Consider the following 16,241-nt stretch of genomic DNA (forward strand, 5'->3'; position numbering starts at 1 on the left):
TACGGCTAGTGCAACTGAGAAATCTAATATTAATTTTAATTCATTTACATTAAAATATAAAAATCGATACTTGTTTCAGTTACTGGAAAACACTCAAATATGTTTGGAACAAACTTTGTATGTCAATTCACTTTTTCAACTGTACATTTTATAAAATCTAGATAAAGATTCAATATTTCTGATGAAAATTGAACATCCAAATTGAGATGTGCTGTAAGTGTACACTACATACTGGATTTCAAAGACTTGGCATGAAAAAAATCTCATTAATAATTTTTTATACTGATTAAATGTTGAAATAACATTTTTAGATATGTTGGGTTAAATAAATATATTACTAAAATTAAATTCACCTGTTTCTTTTTACTTTTTAAGTGTGGCTACTGGAAATTTTTAAATTACTCATGTGGTTCACACTATATTTCTGTTGGACAGCACTCACAAAACTAGAGCTCCTTTTGATGTCCCTCCCTCCATCCCCTCCTGTGCATCTTGCATCCTTGATGGAGAAGGAGGAAGCTGTGAGAATCCTCATTCAGACTGGGCTATGGATGGGGGTAGGGATTAGGAGTTAAATGTTGGACCTATTAAGTTTGAGACGCCCATGACCTCATCACTCAGAGTGTGGTCCCCACACCAGCAGCCCAGCATCACCTGGAACACATTAGAAATGCAGATTCTCAGGCCCCACCCACACTACTGCAGCAGAATCTGCATTTAACGAGATCTCCACGTGATTTGTTTGCACGTAAATTTTGAGAAGCAGTCAGCTATTAGATAGCCAAGTGGAGATACAGGTGGCAGTTCTTTTCTTTGCTCAGTGACATAGGAAGCAAGGTCAAGGCTGAGACTGAGGCTGTGGAGCAGGTACTGGAGTTTGAAGAGACTGCAGAAAGAGTGGCTGGGAATGTTAATATGAATGGATGAGAAAAACCTAAGTCTTCTGAACTCAGAGTGAGATCAGTTGGTGCCTTGCATGTTTTTCTCCTCCTTTTCAGCATGTGGGTGCAGCGCTGCAGTTTTGCCTGCTGAGTACCACAGGGCAGAGAGGGGTAAAGGAATGGAGTGATTCTAATGATGGGTCTGAGCTGGTTAAGGAGGGAATTGAGGCTGGGAGACACAGGGAAGACAATTCACAGATGGTCAATCCCAATGCGGTCACGGAGTTGTTGGCGGCAGGGTCCTTGAGCTGGAAAGAGAGATGGTGGTCAGAGCGTGGGGTGCTTGAAATTGAGATCATGGCGGATGCAGTTAATGGTAATGAGAGACTCCAGGGCAGCTATTATCTTGGGCTGGAAATAAGAGGAAATGGCTGTTGGGTTTTTTTTTGAGAGGGGAGTTGTTTAGACAAATGCAAGTGAAATATGAGGAAGGGTTTCCCAATCTGACCAGGAGGGGGGCTGCAAAAGCTGGGAATCCCCCCACAGGTGGGGATGACTCAGAAGGCTGAGGTCCACGGTGGGGCGGCCATGGGCAGGGTGTGAGAGCACACAGCTGGAAGGAACCTGGGCCTCTTGAGCTACTGCAAATTCCTCCATCTAGGTCCTGTTTAGTCTTCCAAATGAAATCATATAGCTGGCCAAACTGAGGTTGTGTTAATCACCGAGTCACTGGGTTTCTATCTCACAAACAGCAATAGCAATTGAGTTTCTGCTAGGTCCCAAGTACTTTAAAACTGCTATTTTAAATCCTTACTGTCCTATATTATCACCTCCTTTTATATGGACAAGGATACCAAGGCTCAGAGAAGTAATATGCCCAATGTCACAAACCACTATTAAGTAATTTAAACAGAACCCAGGGGCTTCCCTGGTGGCGCAGTGGTTGAGAGTCCGCCTGCCGATGCAGGGGACACGGGTTCGTGTCCCGGTCTGGGAAGATCCCACATGCCGCGGAGTGGCTGGGTCCGTGAGCCATGGCCGCTGAGCCTTGCGCATCCGGAGCCTGTGCTCCGCAACGGGAGAGGCCACAACAGTGAGAGGCCCGCGTACCACAAAAAAAAAAAAAAAAAAAAAAAAAAACAGAACCCAGGTCTGTCTAGCACCAAAGCTGGCTGATAATTATTCTCCTTCAGGGATTCATTTCCACATTCCCTGAAGATTCTGATTCAGAGGTCTAGAAAGAGGTATCCCCAAGAAAATCTACATATTTTCACAAGCCCCTTGGGTGATTCTGATGGTCAGGGAAGATTGGAAAGCATTGTACCCTGCACGCTGCCTGGCCATCGCGGTGTGGTGAATGTCAGGCTGGTTCTGTAGCCCAGCCTTCCTCCTCGGAAGGAGAAGCTCTTATCTAACCTGATTCCAGCTCTGTCTAGTCTGGTAGAGTCACTAACAACATCACCGTGTGCCATTTTCAATGCCTTTCACATAGATGATTTCATTTGAGGCATTGAAAGTCATAGGAGGGCTTCCCCGGTGGTGCAGTGGTTGAGGGTCCGCCTGCCAATGCAGGGGACGTGGGTTCGTGCCCTGGTGCGGGAGGATCCCACATGCCGCGGAGCGGCTGGGCTGGTGAGCGGTGGCTGCTGAGCCTGCGCGTCCGGAGCCTGTGCTCCGCAACGGGAGAGGCCACAACAGTGAGAGGCCCGCATACCACAAAAAAAAAAAAAAAGAAAGAAAGTCATAGGAGATAGGAAAGAACAGTACAATTAGACCCATTAAACCCATTATAGATAAAGAGATGGGCCCAGGCCTCACAGCCACTCCTGGGACACTGGGACACGCCCTTCCTCCTGGGACATTGAATCCACCTTTCTTTCCACTCCCTATTTCTTTATGAAAGTGCTAACTAATGTTTATGGATATTAAGGCTAATTTTTAGCGGAAAGAACTCTAATGTCCTTCCTACTCTAATATCTGTCATTCCTGCCTGAGACCCTTGCCCTGACGTCAATTTAGAGCATTAGAATTCCTTAAATTCAATGGATGATGGGGAGGGGCTGTGCTGAGGCCTAGAGATAAATGAGACTTTGTCCTTGCCTTCCAAAAGGAGAAAGAGGCATATTTACCCCAGGCCAGGTTAAATGCCTCAATTCAGTAATACAAAGTCCTCTGAAAAAAGGCAACTTCTTTGAGAAAGTTAGTGATAAATGAAAAGACCTCCCTTGGGTGGAGTGACACATAAGCTCTAAGTAACAGCGCATATGGCAGGAGGAATGTGTGGCACCAGTTAGTGGAGCCCTGGGGTTGGGCAGCAGAGAAGGTTCTCTGGATCCTCTGAAAACCAAGTCCCCCTAAAACTGAGTTCCCTTACTGAGTTTATGATTAATCTCTCGATCAAAAACTTCATTCCCTTTCTTGTCCCCTCTGACTTCAATTCTATGCTAACTGAACACTAATGACTAAAATTGCTGTTGTTGGTAACATTGTTAATATACTAAAATTGTTATTATGGATATCACCATTAACATACAAACCCAGATTGTTTCTTCTGGGCACGATGAGCTAATGGACCCTGGAGTCATGGATTACTTGGCCGGAGAATTGTAGACAAGAGACATCGCGACTCCCGAAACTACGATTAAGAAATGTCACAGAGGGGCTTCCCTGGTGGCACAGTGGTTGAGAGTCCGCCTGCCGATGCAGGGGACATGGGTTCGTGCCCCGGTCCGGGAAGATCCCACATGCCGCGGAGCGGCTGGGCCCGTGAGCCATGGCCACTGAGCCTGCGCGTCCGGAGCCTGTGCTCCGCAATGGGAGAGGCCACAACAGTGAGAGGCCCGTGTACCGCAAAAAAAAAAAAAAAAAAAAAAGAAATGTCACAGAGTCAGAAAGAGAAAGACAAATACTGTATGCTAACACATATATATGGAATTTAAGAAGAAAAGAAATGTCAGGAAGAACCTAGGGGTAAGACAGGAATAAAGACACAGACCTACTAGAGAGTGGACTTGAGGATATGGGGAGGGGGAAGGGTAAGCTGTGACAAAGCGAAAAAGAGGCATGGACATATATACACTACCAAACATAAGGTAGATAGCTAGTGGGAAGCAGCCGCATAGCACAGGGAGATCAGCTCGGTGCTTTGTGACCGCCTGGAAGGGTGGGATAGGGAGGGTGGGAGGGAGACACAAGAGGGAGGGGATATGGGAACATAGGTATATGTATAACTAATTCATTTTGTTATAAAGCAGAAACTAACACACCATTGTTACGCAATTATACTCCAATAAAGATGTAAAAAAAAAAAAAAGAAATGTCACAGAAATGTCATAAAATGATGATTAATCCCAGTCTCTTTGTGCTTCCCCTTTAAAAAGCCCCCTAACTCAAAGACCAACTTGGAGTGGATTTGGGGCTTGCCTCCCACTCCACTCCCTTGCTTGGCGCCCTGTAATAAACCCTTACTTTGCTGCAAACTCCCACTGTCAGTGTTTGGCTTTCTGTGCCGTGGGCAGGCAAGCCCTTTGCTCGCTTTTATCCCCACTCCAGTCAAGTTTTCCCACCCACTCCCTGGGGTCCCTCTGGGCTCCAGGGAACCACTCCACCCCCTGTCATCAATCACTAAACTTAGACTACTCCATCCCTAAAATAAATATCAGCCTGATGCCTTTCATCCTCCACCCTTCCTGCAGCCACTGACTTGACTTTCCTCCCAGAGCAGGGTCACCAGAAAAATACATGACACCCACTTAAATCTGAACTTCAGATAAGAAACAAATAAATAGTGTAAGTATTTCCCAACATTGTATGGGGCAATGGGACATACTTATGCTAAAAGTGATTTGTTGTTTGTCTGAAGTTCAATTTAACTGATCGTCCTGCATCTTTCTTTGCTGAAGCTGGCAACTTTACCCCCAGGGGTACCACCAAGCTTCCCCCATCCTCCCAACCTCCCTCTAGATGGCTGTTGACAGTCTCTTGGCTCCCCGTTGCCCTAGGGTAAAATTTCAATTCCTGGACCCCTGTCTCCTTGCCCAGCCCTATTTCTTACCACTCCCCACTCCACCCGCCCCATCCATGATTGCTGGGACAAGGGGCAAGCTCCTTGCTTCAGATGCTGTTCTGTCTACCTGGAGAACCTGCTTCCCTGCCCCTGCACCAGCTAGGCTAATTCTTAAACATCCACCAACATGGAATCAGGTGTTACTGCCTCTCAAGAGTCTTTCTTTCTTTCTTTTTCTTTTTTTCCCAGCCATGTGGTGCGGCTTGTGGGATCCTAGCTCCCCGACCAGGGATCGATCTGGGCCCCCTGAAGTGGAAGCCTGGAGTCCTAACCACTGGACTGCCAGGGAATTCCCCCTCAAAAGTCTTTCTTGAAATATCCCTCACTCCCACACCATGCTCCTTTTTCTGGGATCCCATGGAACCAAGTGAACACTCCTCTATGCCAGCACTGGTAAAATTGACAAAATTGTAATTATCTGGTCTTTTATTATCTCCCTTAGACTGTTAGTTTCTTGAGGTCAAGGGCTGTGTCCTTCAGTTTTGTCATCTCTAGAACCGGAAATTCCTGTCTGCTTGGCAGACAGTAGGGGCTTAATTAATAATCTGCTAAGGGTCCTGCAGATAAGGCCCTATCCCTTTTATCCAGGCATACAATGGGGCCCAGAGAAGGAGACATCACTATTGACTACCTATTGTGAATGGTCACCCTGGGCCTGGGAGCTTCCGATGTTCTTTTAGGATTATAATTGTCAAGAAAAAAACATTGCCTGCCATTCTAGTTCTACAGGATCAAGCCATTGGCCACTGCAGTCACCCACCAACATTGCACCCTGAGGGGAATTCCGGGTGGAGGAAAAAAAGAACAAAAACAGGAGGCATTCTGTGCTTTGGATATAAGGGTCCTTATATAGTGAAGATGCATATCTAAGAACAAATTTTAATGACCCCAGATTCTTGCATCTTCCCATACATAGAACACTAAAATCATCAACTTGAGATAGCTGTTCTTTGTGATCAGCAGTAACCTTTTTATGCTTGAATACGTGTTTTTCCCAGCAAAAAAGATCCTGTATATTCCGGCTTCTCCCTAATCTCTTTGGAGCAGTTTCTCAGAGCTATCTGAGAGGCTATGGTCCTTAGTAAGGTCCCCGAATAAAACTTAACTCACAAGTTTTACGTTGTGCGTTTTTCTTTCAGTCAACACAATCTTGATTCCACGATCAGAAAATGGGCTCAGGAGAAAGAACATGGAGCAAGGCTTGTGTGGGGCTTGTCTGTGTGCATCCCCACGGCCCACTTTCCCAGGGGGTGGATGTGATTGCTGGCTGGAAAATGAATCCCCTTGAAATCATTGTAGCAGTTCTAGAAAGTGGAGCGTACTTTCTGGAGAAGGGGCCCAAGTGCAGACAGCATGAAGGGATGTCAGGAGACGTGGCCAGATGCGGCAGGGCTTTGCAGTTCATGAGGGCTCTGTTCTGTGATCCAGGGGTAAACTGATATTGAGCAGAACTGTACTTGCGCCGGTGCGTTCTTGCTCCCTTTGGGAGGGGACTTCCTAAAGTGAGGTCTTTGACCCCAAACCGAACTTACACTGAAGGGTTGGGGTGGTCGGGGGAGTTAGCCCACCAAAATGTCCGCCAGTGCCCCTGAGTAACTCCTACTTAAGTTATATACAAATAAACATACACAGTGTGTGTGGAGGGGGCAATTTAAACAACACCTTTATTTTAATTGGTCTCACTACAATCCAAGTGGTAGCCTTGCTTACTATGCTTTCTAGTAGTAAACACACTGCTTTCACTTATGTTTAGTATGCAAATGAGCTTCCAGATAAGTCCACAGGTTCCTCCTTCCTAAGCCTTGCTCTGTGAAAGAGAGGGACTGGCCGCTGGAGATAATAATGTAAAGAAAAGTGCTTAGTGATGGGTTTGGAATCCCGAGGTTGTCCAACCGCATTCATTTCTAGCTGTGTTTTGTCAAGTCACACCCCTCCCCATTCAAAAAGGAAAAGTGTCAACAGGCTGTGAACAACATTCAGCGCAGTGCCGTGCCGATCTGCAGCTACTAGCACGAGATAAGCACCTTAAACAAAGCCGTTCATCTACCGGCAGCCTTGGCGTAATGGAAAAAAACCATGGGCTTTGGAACTAGGTAAACTCCGCAACGTTTCAAAACTTCCCAGAACCTATTTCCTTGCCTGTAAAATGGAATGACTAGTACATTCTACCGTTAGGGGCTGTGAGGGTTGAGACTACAGGTGCAAAGCCCCCAACACAATGTTGTGCACTGATTGTAGTGATCTACATCCCAGGATTTCTGACTCTAAAACACCTGCTTTCCTGGTTGAAGTAACTTCAGGCAGGCAATGTCTTAGTTCCCAGGGGCAGAGGTTCTAAGTTCCATCTATCTCTGCATTTGGACGTTTGAAGTTTAAAACTTGAAAAGTACATTTGGCTTAAGAGCATAGTATTGTCAAGGATGTTCATCACTGATTTATGTCTCATAATGAGAAAAAAGGGAAAGAATTTAAATGTCCTTAAAAGTAGGAAACCGATTTAATAAATCAGCAATAGCTGTGTGATAGAATACTTTGTGGCTTTAAAATTATGCTTTTGAAGAATATTTAGTGACAAGAAAAATGTTCATGCAAAACTGTGAAGTAAAAAAAAAGCGACAAGCAAAACATCGTACAAAACAAGTAAAATACGTAGATATATATAGGCAAAGAAGCATCAAAAGCAAGCACTTGCCGCTGGGAATCGGGAGGAGTGGGAAGAGGTGATCTTTTCCTGCAGTTTTGAGTTTCCAACTATGATTACGTACTGCCTTAAAATCCGAAGATACTAGTAAGTCCTCAGGGACTTGGGAGGGGCGCGAACAGGGCGGGACGCGGGCGGGACCGGGGCGGACGCGGGCGGGACAGGGGCGGACCCCAGCGCCAGGCTGTGGCCGGCGCGACGGGGCGGGGCGTTGAACACCAGTCGAGTCCAGGCCGGCGAGGGGGTTCCCAACTTGCGACACCGGGAGGCCGCGGACGCACCGTCGGGAGCGGCAGGCAAGCCAGGGGCCCGGGGCCGGCGGGAGTGGGGGGGCCGCGGGCCGGCGGGGACCCGGCCAGGGCTGGGGCGGCGCTGGGATGTGGTCCCGAACTTTCTTGGAGTGCGCAGCGGGCCAGAATGGGGCTCTGTCTCCCTCACCTTTGGAGTTTCTCTTTCCCTGTGCGCCCCGGGCGGGCGTGTAGCGCCTGTTTAGCCTTGGGAGCCGAGCCGCGGGTTGTGGGCACGATCGGGCCCGGGTCTGAGGGTGTCCTGTCCCCCGCTGCCTGGCGCGTATCTGTCGCTGGGCGTGTCCACAGTGCCAGCCCCAGGGTGGCCAGCTGTGCGTGGGATAAAGGCTGTCACGGCCTTAAGCTGGTGGGAGGGGGAGGGGAGGCGGCCCAGGGCCTGGCCTGGCCTCGGCTTGGCTCTGCACGCCCTGGTGGCAGCTTTGGTGTAAACAGGTGACCGAGTATTTGAGTGAGTTGGGGACCGGGTGGAAGCCATGAGCAGCCCCCATTCTTGGCGTGGGGAACCTGCCACCTCTGTCAGCAGGACTTTGCCTCAGCGCACCCCCTTCTAGCCACTGCCCTCAGACTGGGTTCAGAAAGCTACCCGGAAGTACCAGTACTAGCCTCCTCGTGGCCTCTTTGGGCCGGAGTAAAAACCAAACAGGAAAATGGAAAAGGGGAAAGCCGTGGAGACGGGACAGCGGGAGGGGCAGTAGAGGAAGGCTGCTGGGAGGCTCGGCCCTGATCTTGCGGGGTCTGCACCAGCTCTTGTCCACCGGGGGTCACCATCCCTTCTGACCCCACGGCGGCCTCTGTGTGGTATCCAGGGGTTGGGGTTCCCCCCGAGGAACCTGGACATGGGATGAGGGTGGTAGGCCTGGGAACCAGGGACAGAGGCAGATGTCATGGAAGGTCCCTTGGGTGTCCAGTTCTCTGGGGCTCTGAAATATTCATCCCCCTGGTGAGCTTTGGTTTCAAAGCTGGCGCCTTTGGCTTGGCCGGTGGTGGCAGGAGGAGCCAAGAGCTCCCTTGGGGCTGCTTTGTCAGGGGCAAGGGGGCAGCCATACTTCCGCCTCACCTGCCTGCTCTTCCCACCTCTCCAGCCATGAGGACCCAGAGAGCCAGTTTAAAACTTAGAAAGTAGTGGTGGGACCACACAGGGTCAAGTGCCCTGACTTCCTGTCATCTTGTGCCCTGACCTCAGGGCCTCACCTGTAAAAACAGGCACCTCAGAGAGGTAATGACAGGGTACACGTCAGGTGTGGGGAGAAGCTCACTTCATGAGCTGGGGTAATAGCCACCTCAGCTCAGCCTCCTCCCATGGGAATGGCTCAGCTGGAAGAGCACCTCCATCCCCCAAACTTGTCACCCTGGACCCTTCAGAAAGAGCAGAAGCCCCAGGCAAGGGACACACACTGGAAGGGCCAGAGTGGAAGCTCATACAGCAACCTGGGGAGAAGGTCTCTGCTAACAGTATGGTTAACCCTGATGTGGGCTTTCTGGAGTATTCTGTTGGGAATGCCGTGGAGGGGATGGCCTTGACAGAATCTTCCAACCCTGATTCTGGGGATCTAGGCCAAAACCTGGGCCTTGTTTTAAAGTAGAAATGATGCCCGGAAGTCCACAGTGCCACGGTGCCAGGTACCTAGAGGGTCAGGGAGGAGGATGAGAATGAGTCCTTATTCTCGTATGTAATGATTGGTATTTTTTCCTATTACATGAAGGCGATGTTAGGGAATCGCAGCCTCCTGGCTCTGTGCTGGTTGGAGATGTCCCCCAGCCCTTGGCAGTGAGTCCCGTTTTGGAGATTATAGCAGCTGTGGGGACAGGGCAGAGGAGGGCCCCTCGCAGAGGATCCGGCTCTGAGAGTGAGGGGGTCTGCCTGGTACTAAATGTGACTATTCTGAGGGCCTGGGGGTGAGGACAGGGGTTTCAAGGTATGAGGACATGAATCATTCTGAGGTCAATCTGTAAAACAAAGGTGGCCTGGCCAGCACACCACAGGATGGTAACTAGGTGTGCCCCGATAAAAATGTTCCAGCCTTAAGGAAGTTTGAAGGAACAAAGCCCAACACGTTTGCTCAGTGCAGAAGTTCTCAGAGGCTTCCTATGCCATTGTGCCTTGTGAATTTCCAAAAGGGGATATGGGTTGTTTTTCAGACTTAGCTGTTTCTGAGCTCATCCATTAACATCTCTTGGGGTGGTGCTCTTTAGAGCAGTCTGGGAAATGCCTGGCTGGATGAGTCTAGCTTTCCACTCTCTGGTTCGGGTAACTAATCCCTCTTCCTTTCCCCGATGTGGGCTGATTTGGGGGAAAAGGAGGCCAAAGGAGGTCATTTGCCTGGATCCCCACAACTAGTTAGTGACAGAGTTAGAACTTGAACCCAGATCTCTTGACTTCCTGCCTCGTACTCTTTCTCTTCTGCAGCGTGTCGCTGTTTCTCTGCAGGCTCTGTGGTGAGTGAGACCCAGGAGATGCTGGCCGCGGGGTCCAGAGGGCAGTCTGGGAGGAGAGGGAGTTATGGCCACCCCCAGGCCCAGGTCATGCCCTGTGCCTCTGCCTCTGTAGCCATCCTCCAGACCAGTTTCACATCCGGCGGAGATTCTTTAGGAAGCAAGTCATTCCGCCCTGAAGCCTTCTGCTCTGGTCTGTTAGGCTGTTCATTCAAAAGCAGAGACTCTTAGAGTCCGAATGGACTTTGATCTTTTGGTTCACTGCACTTGCTTTATGGATGAGTAAAGAGTCCAGAGATGTGCGGTGGCTGGCCCTGACTCACACAGTGCAGTCAGGACCAGAGCCAGGACGAGAACTCAGCTCCCTGCCTCCTAACCCAGGGCTCTGGCAAAGATCTGGCAAAGATCAACTTTCTACGAGGGAAAAGGAATTGGTGTCAACGAGAAAGGTCTTCACTACCTCAGCTGGCCCCGCGTGTTGGTGTTGGCCTATTCACACAGGTGACTGGTGGGGGCTTCAGGGGCTTTTGCTCCAGGCAGGTGTAAAAGCAAAGGGTACTGTAAGTCAGACGTCAGATCTGGGTTCAGACCTATCTCTACTGTTTGCCTGCTGTGGGACCTTGGATCGGGTTTTCTCCGAATTTCAGTTTTCTCATCTGTAGGGTAGGGATAAGGAGATGCCCCTCATAGGGCCCTTGTGAGGAGCAGACATCCTTGGTACCCGGTAGTAAATACACAGTACTTGCTACTCTAAGTGGTTCTCTTCTTTCCCTGCCCACCGCAGGGAGGGGTTTGTCTCCCTTCTCCACTGTGGGTTGTTAATTATCTGTCTGACTTTCCCCCTCCTCATCTTGAAGTTCAACTGAAAAAGGTAGGAGAAGATGAAACACAAAGGAGATGGATGGGGCTGTGTTTCTGAAGCTGCATCCAGCCCTGGTTATTGCTGTCTGCTTTCCCTATCTGCACTCCACAGCTGTTCTGACCACTGGCTTGGCTGGGGTCTCCGAGATCACCTGCACTGGTGACACTGCTTTGCTCCCCTGGAGAAGGATGATGGGAGGACCCTAGTGCTTGGGTCTTCCCATGCCCTCCAGGGTGGCTTCCCCTTCCTGGGAGGCTGGAGCCGCCTTCTCAGTTTCCGATTGGAGAGAGGCTACCCTGGTTAGAGACCAGGGTGGGAGGGAGGTCATGGGTTGGCAGCCTTATCTGTTTCTGAGCCGGAGGGCATGGAGAGCGGGGGGGATGGGGACTTGTTCTGGCTCTGCCTCAGCAATGCGTGTGCTGGCATCTGTTACTCTGAGTTCTCAGACAGCGGGCAGGGCTGGGAATGAAAGTTCCAAACCCATGACCAAGAGGCCTGTCACGGGCTGGGCAGGAACTTTCTTGGCTCTGGGGTTTCCTGGACTGTCAAATGACCAGATGATTTCTAAAGTTCATTCCAGCTGTGACGTTTCAGTTTTTAGATCCTCTCGGCATCATCCTGTTGACCACAGAGGCCAGGCAGACAGAAGGATAAGTTGATTCTGGGCCCCTTGGTCTGTGTGCGTCAGGCCTGGTGGCGTGCCCAGCCACTCCTGGGTGGATCTTTTTACTCCTCTGCCCTCCTGGCTACGTGCTGGGTTAGGAGGGTGAAGTGTTTCCTTGGAGGGGAGTGAAGAGCTGGGGGAGTTGGGGTAGGTAAAGGAAAAGGGAGGGAAGGAGGCTGTCACAAGAGGCCTGGTCACAGCAGGCCAGGGGCTGCCCTGCTGTGCCGGCTGGGTGGGGTCTCCTGAGATGCGCACTCTGAGCTATTCTTTCCATTCTGGCTCCGGGCACCCGTTCCTGGCAGGGAGGAGGGCAGGCTGCCTGGACCAGTCAGCTGCTCCTTTCCGCCCCTCCCTCTGACACACACACATACACATGCACCCTCTTGCTGTAACCCCAGTAGCTTCAGCTTCCTCTCAGCAGATTCCAGAGCCTTAACCCTTCAGATGCCCCCCAGGGAGCCTGAACCTGGGCCCCAGCTGGCTGGGAGCATGCTGGCCACACTGAGATGGCGCCAGGGGAAGGAGATGGCTTCCCCGCGGTTGCCTCTGATAACCCTGACAGGCAACATCCTGTGTTTGAGCCCACCCACTTCCGATGGCTGGGCCTGCGGGTCATGTAGGAGAAAGGAGAGGTTCTGGCTCCTTCCTGATGGGACATGAGAATGGGGTCATGAGGATGGGGAGCAAGCTTAGATCTAACTTGGCAAGGATGGGGTGGAGTCTGAATGTCTTGATAAACTGCATTGTGAGGAAGAATGCTGTAATGATTCAAGCTGCCAGCAGTGGAACAGCCTTGCTTCCTGTTGTTGGAGTGTGTATGCCAACAACAAGCCGAATGCCTACTGTATTTTAGGAAAATTCAGGCTTCCGATGGGGAAACTTAAAGGTCCCTTTTGGCCCCTGGAGACTGTGAGCCCCTCCAGTAGCTACCAGCGGAACTCAGATGACCTGATTCCTGGTTTCTAGTCTCTGCGTATCAATCTTACTCACTTTGTATCCTCTCTCGCCTCTTTCCCCTCCTTCCCTTTGGATTCCACATTCTCCTGCGGTTCCCAACTTTAGTCATAGTCATGAAAGTAAATACCGACCACTTCTCCCTTTCCCTACTACCTAGTCACATGCCAGGCCCAAACCTCATCCCTAGCTGAGGCCTTAATGACGTGGAAGTGGCCAGTGCTCCATGTAGGTCGGGCCGTGGCCAGGGAGAAGGCTCAGAAGCTGCCCATGCTGGCAGCCCTGGGCCTTAGGTTCCTGCCCCTCTGCTCGGAGGGGAGCTTAGTTACTCCCCTGACTGGCCTGAACACTCTCTCCATCTCCGGCGCACAGGTCTCTACACCAGAGAGCTGGGATGTGGTCCTGGCCCCGGGCCCCACTTTGTGGCCAGGGACAGGTCTCTCTACCTCCTGCACTGTCGCTGGCTGGCTGGTAAAGGGAGGGGTCAGCTTGCCTTAGATGAGTGAGTTTCCTTTCAGTGCTGACCTTTAAGAATCTCCATCTCTGACCACTCTCTCTCCTCCTGGTGGTTGCACAGGGTTTGGGGACCATGGGGATGATGGAAGGGGCTGAATGGTTCAGTGTCCACTTGGTGTGTGAGCGTTCTTTTGTCAGTAGAGGGTCTGAGATGGGAAGCTTTGAGAAGTGATATGAAGTTCAGATAGGCAGGGTGTCCAAATGAGGATGAGAGCAGAGACATTAAGAGCCCTGGAGTCGGTCTGGAGCTGACCGACTTCATCACACCCTAGCTAAGTAACCTTGGGCAAGTGACTTAATTCTTCCAAGCCTCTATTTCTTTATTGTAAAAAGGGATAACAACATATCCACCCTGTTGGGCTATCATAAGGATTTAATGAAATAACAACTGAAGATAGGCACTATTTTAAGTACTCTACATGTATTTTCTCATTTAATTTTTATAACAACTCTGGTAGAGTGTTAAACCCACTTTCCAGATGGAGAAACTGACGCATAGTGAGGTAAAGTGGTCAGTGCCGGTCTCTGGTGAGCATGGGCTGGTGGCTAAGCCCTCAGAGAACTGGACTGTGAGCTTCTGTGTTCCCTGCGGAGAGGTCTACCGGTGAGTTCCTCTGAAACGAGAAGCGTCACGGGGAGGGGCTAGGGAGGGCGGAGGGCGACTTCATGAGTCAGAGGCCCACTGTGCTGGACCGGAACCCCAGAGTCCTGGTGGCCTACCCAAGGCCGGCCTCGAGCTTCCTGATTCACCCTCTGGTTTGGGGAGGGACCTGTTTGCCCAGCTTGGCTTGGCGGGTGGTGCATCTGGCTGGCCGGGCAAAGGGCAGGCCCCGCGCGCGTAACTGGGTTTGTCAGATAAGTCCCAGTCCGTTAGAGCTGGAAATGAGCTCAGAGATCATCTGGGTCACTCACGTCATTTCACAGAGGTGCACCCTGAGGAGCCCACAGGACCAGGTCATGGTGACATCACTGTCAAGTGGCCCGGCTGGGGCCTCCGACCACAGGGTCTTTCCTGCCAGTGTCTCGCGGGCCGTGTTTAGCCTGTTGTCAGCTGGGCCCACCGCAGTTAACGACAGATAACCCCACTCCACAGGTGGCACCCCACCCCCACCCCGCACCGGGCTGCTTCCCGAAGACAGGATGCTGTCCTCTGGGTGGAGTTAAGGGGGGTGTTTGGAGGGGGAGTGGGGGAGGGCGCTGTCAGAAGAAGGAGCCTCTTGCCCCGGGGCAGGAGAGTCCAGTTTCTCTCCCTTCCTTTTTAAAAAAAGTCTATTAAGGGGATGCAGGTATTATAACTGCTTATGAATGTTGCCCTACCCTGACAAACCCAAAATATTTTCAAAAACACTTACTAACCCTGTTTCTTAAACTCACACCACTCAGTGTTGGGTCTCCCCGTTCTCTGCTCCCTGTTTCCTCAGGGTGCTGTACCCCACCATGCGGGCCTTCCGCCATGGCCTGCTTTCGAAGGTTTGCTGTGTCACACCCTCACTGTCAGGAAGGTTTTCTTATTTCTGACCTGACACATTCTTGCTGTTCTGGTCCATTCACTCTGGGAAGATGGAGAACAGCTTTCCTCAGAATAACTCATTGACTTGGCCTGTTATTCGAGCCCTCCTCCCCGCCCCTCCCTGCTACCTTCCCCTCTCTGTGTTATCCCAGTCGAGAGAGAAGAGTTCAGACAATCCTTTATCTGCTCCCTGCACTCTGCAGCGTGCCCTCAAAAGAGAAGCCAGTTCTCCCGCCCTTCTGGCAGAGCCTCTGCGATGTCTGCTGACCTCAATCTGGGCGTGCTTCCTCCCTGTGGGGTCCTGAAGTCCTTCCCTTGGGAGATGCGCTAGGGGCCGGTGGTGGCCCTGTGAAGGGGCCCAGATTCTGTCAGGGCTTAGGGCCCTTCCAGGAACCTCCTCCTTAGCTATTCCCAAGTCTTCATCTCTGCCACCTCAGAGGGGAACACCAGGCCCCAGGGCCATTTATTTGGCATAAGAGGGCCTAAAGAACACAGCATAATATAGAGGACACCTACCTACCCAGGACCTTCAGCCTGCCTCGGTTCTGGTTGTGCCATTCACTTGCTAGTTCTGTGATCTTGGGAGTCACTTCACTGTTCTGGGCCTGGATTCCCTTAGTGGAGCTGAGCATCTAGGGCTGTACAACTTTGGGGTCCCTTTGGGCTCTGTTTCTGGGGTTCCCTTCTCCTCATTCCTCAGCCCTCCCCTGGCTGTGGGGCTCTCTTGCCTCAGAGAAGGCACTGGCTGGATGTGGCGTGACTCCTCAGCGCTCTCTCCTATCCTGGCCGCCAACCTGGGGGGCAAACAGGCAGGAATCACAGGGACACCAGGGACTTGGCTTTTGAAACGTGTGTCTCCCCCTCCCAGGGGGCTTCGGGGCCCTGCACTCCCTGGCACTCCACTCCCTGGCAAGGCCACGAACAGAGTGGTGGCAGCCACAGGCTGTCGCATGCCTGACGCTCCTTGGCTGTTATTTGAAGGAACAAGAAAGTCCTGTCTCTGGCCTGCTCTTCTGTGCAGCCTGCCAACCCCCAGGGGCCATCCCCGTGCACCCACTTGCTCAGGCCTCTCGGGTGGCCCCTGACTCAGCCTGCCACCGTTGGCCTCCTCCTCCAGGCCTGGCAACTCCAGCCCTGGGGCTAGCTTGTTGTCTTCCACTTTGGGCCTTGGCTCTTCCCCAGCACTGCCTTTCAGGCCGGGAGCTCCTGCCAGCTGCTGTGGGTGCTGAGCTGACCCCTTCAGTGGGTCCCAGCTGGCCCTGTGACTCACCCTTGGCTTTGCTGGGGCCATCGGGCTTCTTCCCTGGTCACTGGAAGGCCTTCTTAAGTGAGCATAGGGGTTGGGG

The 16,241-nt window shown here is 51.3% G+C and overlaps 1 protein-coding gene across 1 annotated transcript in view; it reads right to left on the reverse strand.

Moving 5' to 3' along the window:
* Positions 1 to 16,241, reverse strand: part of PNKD (PNKD metallo-beta-lactamase domain containing) — a gene marked incomplete at both ends in the record, with an annotated part of 56,077 nt that overhangs the window by 28,762 nt on the left and 11,074 nt on the right. The window lies entirely within an intron of this gene.

Source organism: Hyperoodon ampullatus, assembly GCF_949752795.1.
Source record: "Hyperoodon ampullatus genome assembly, chromosome: 8".
In the NCBI taxonomy this organism is placed as follows: Eukaryota; Metazoa; Chordata; class Mammalia; order Artiodactyla; family Ziphiidae; genus Hyperoodon; species Hyperoodon ampullatus.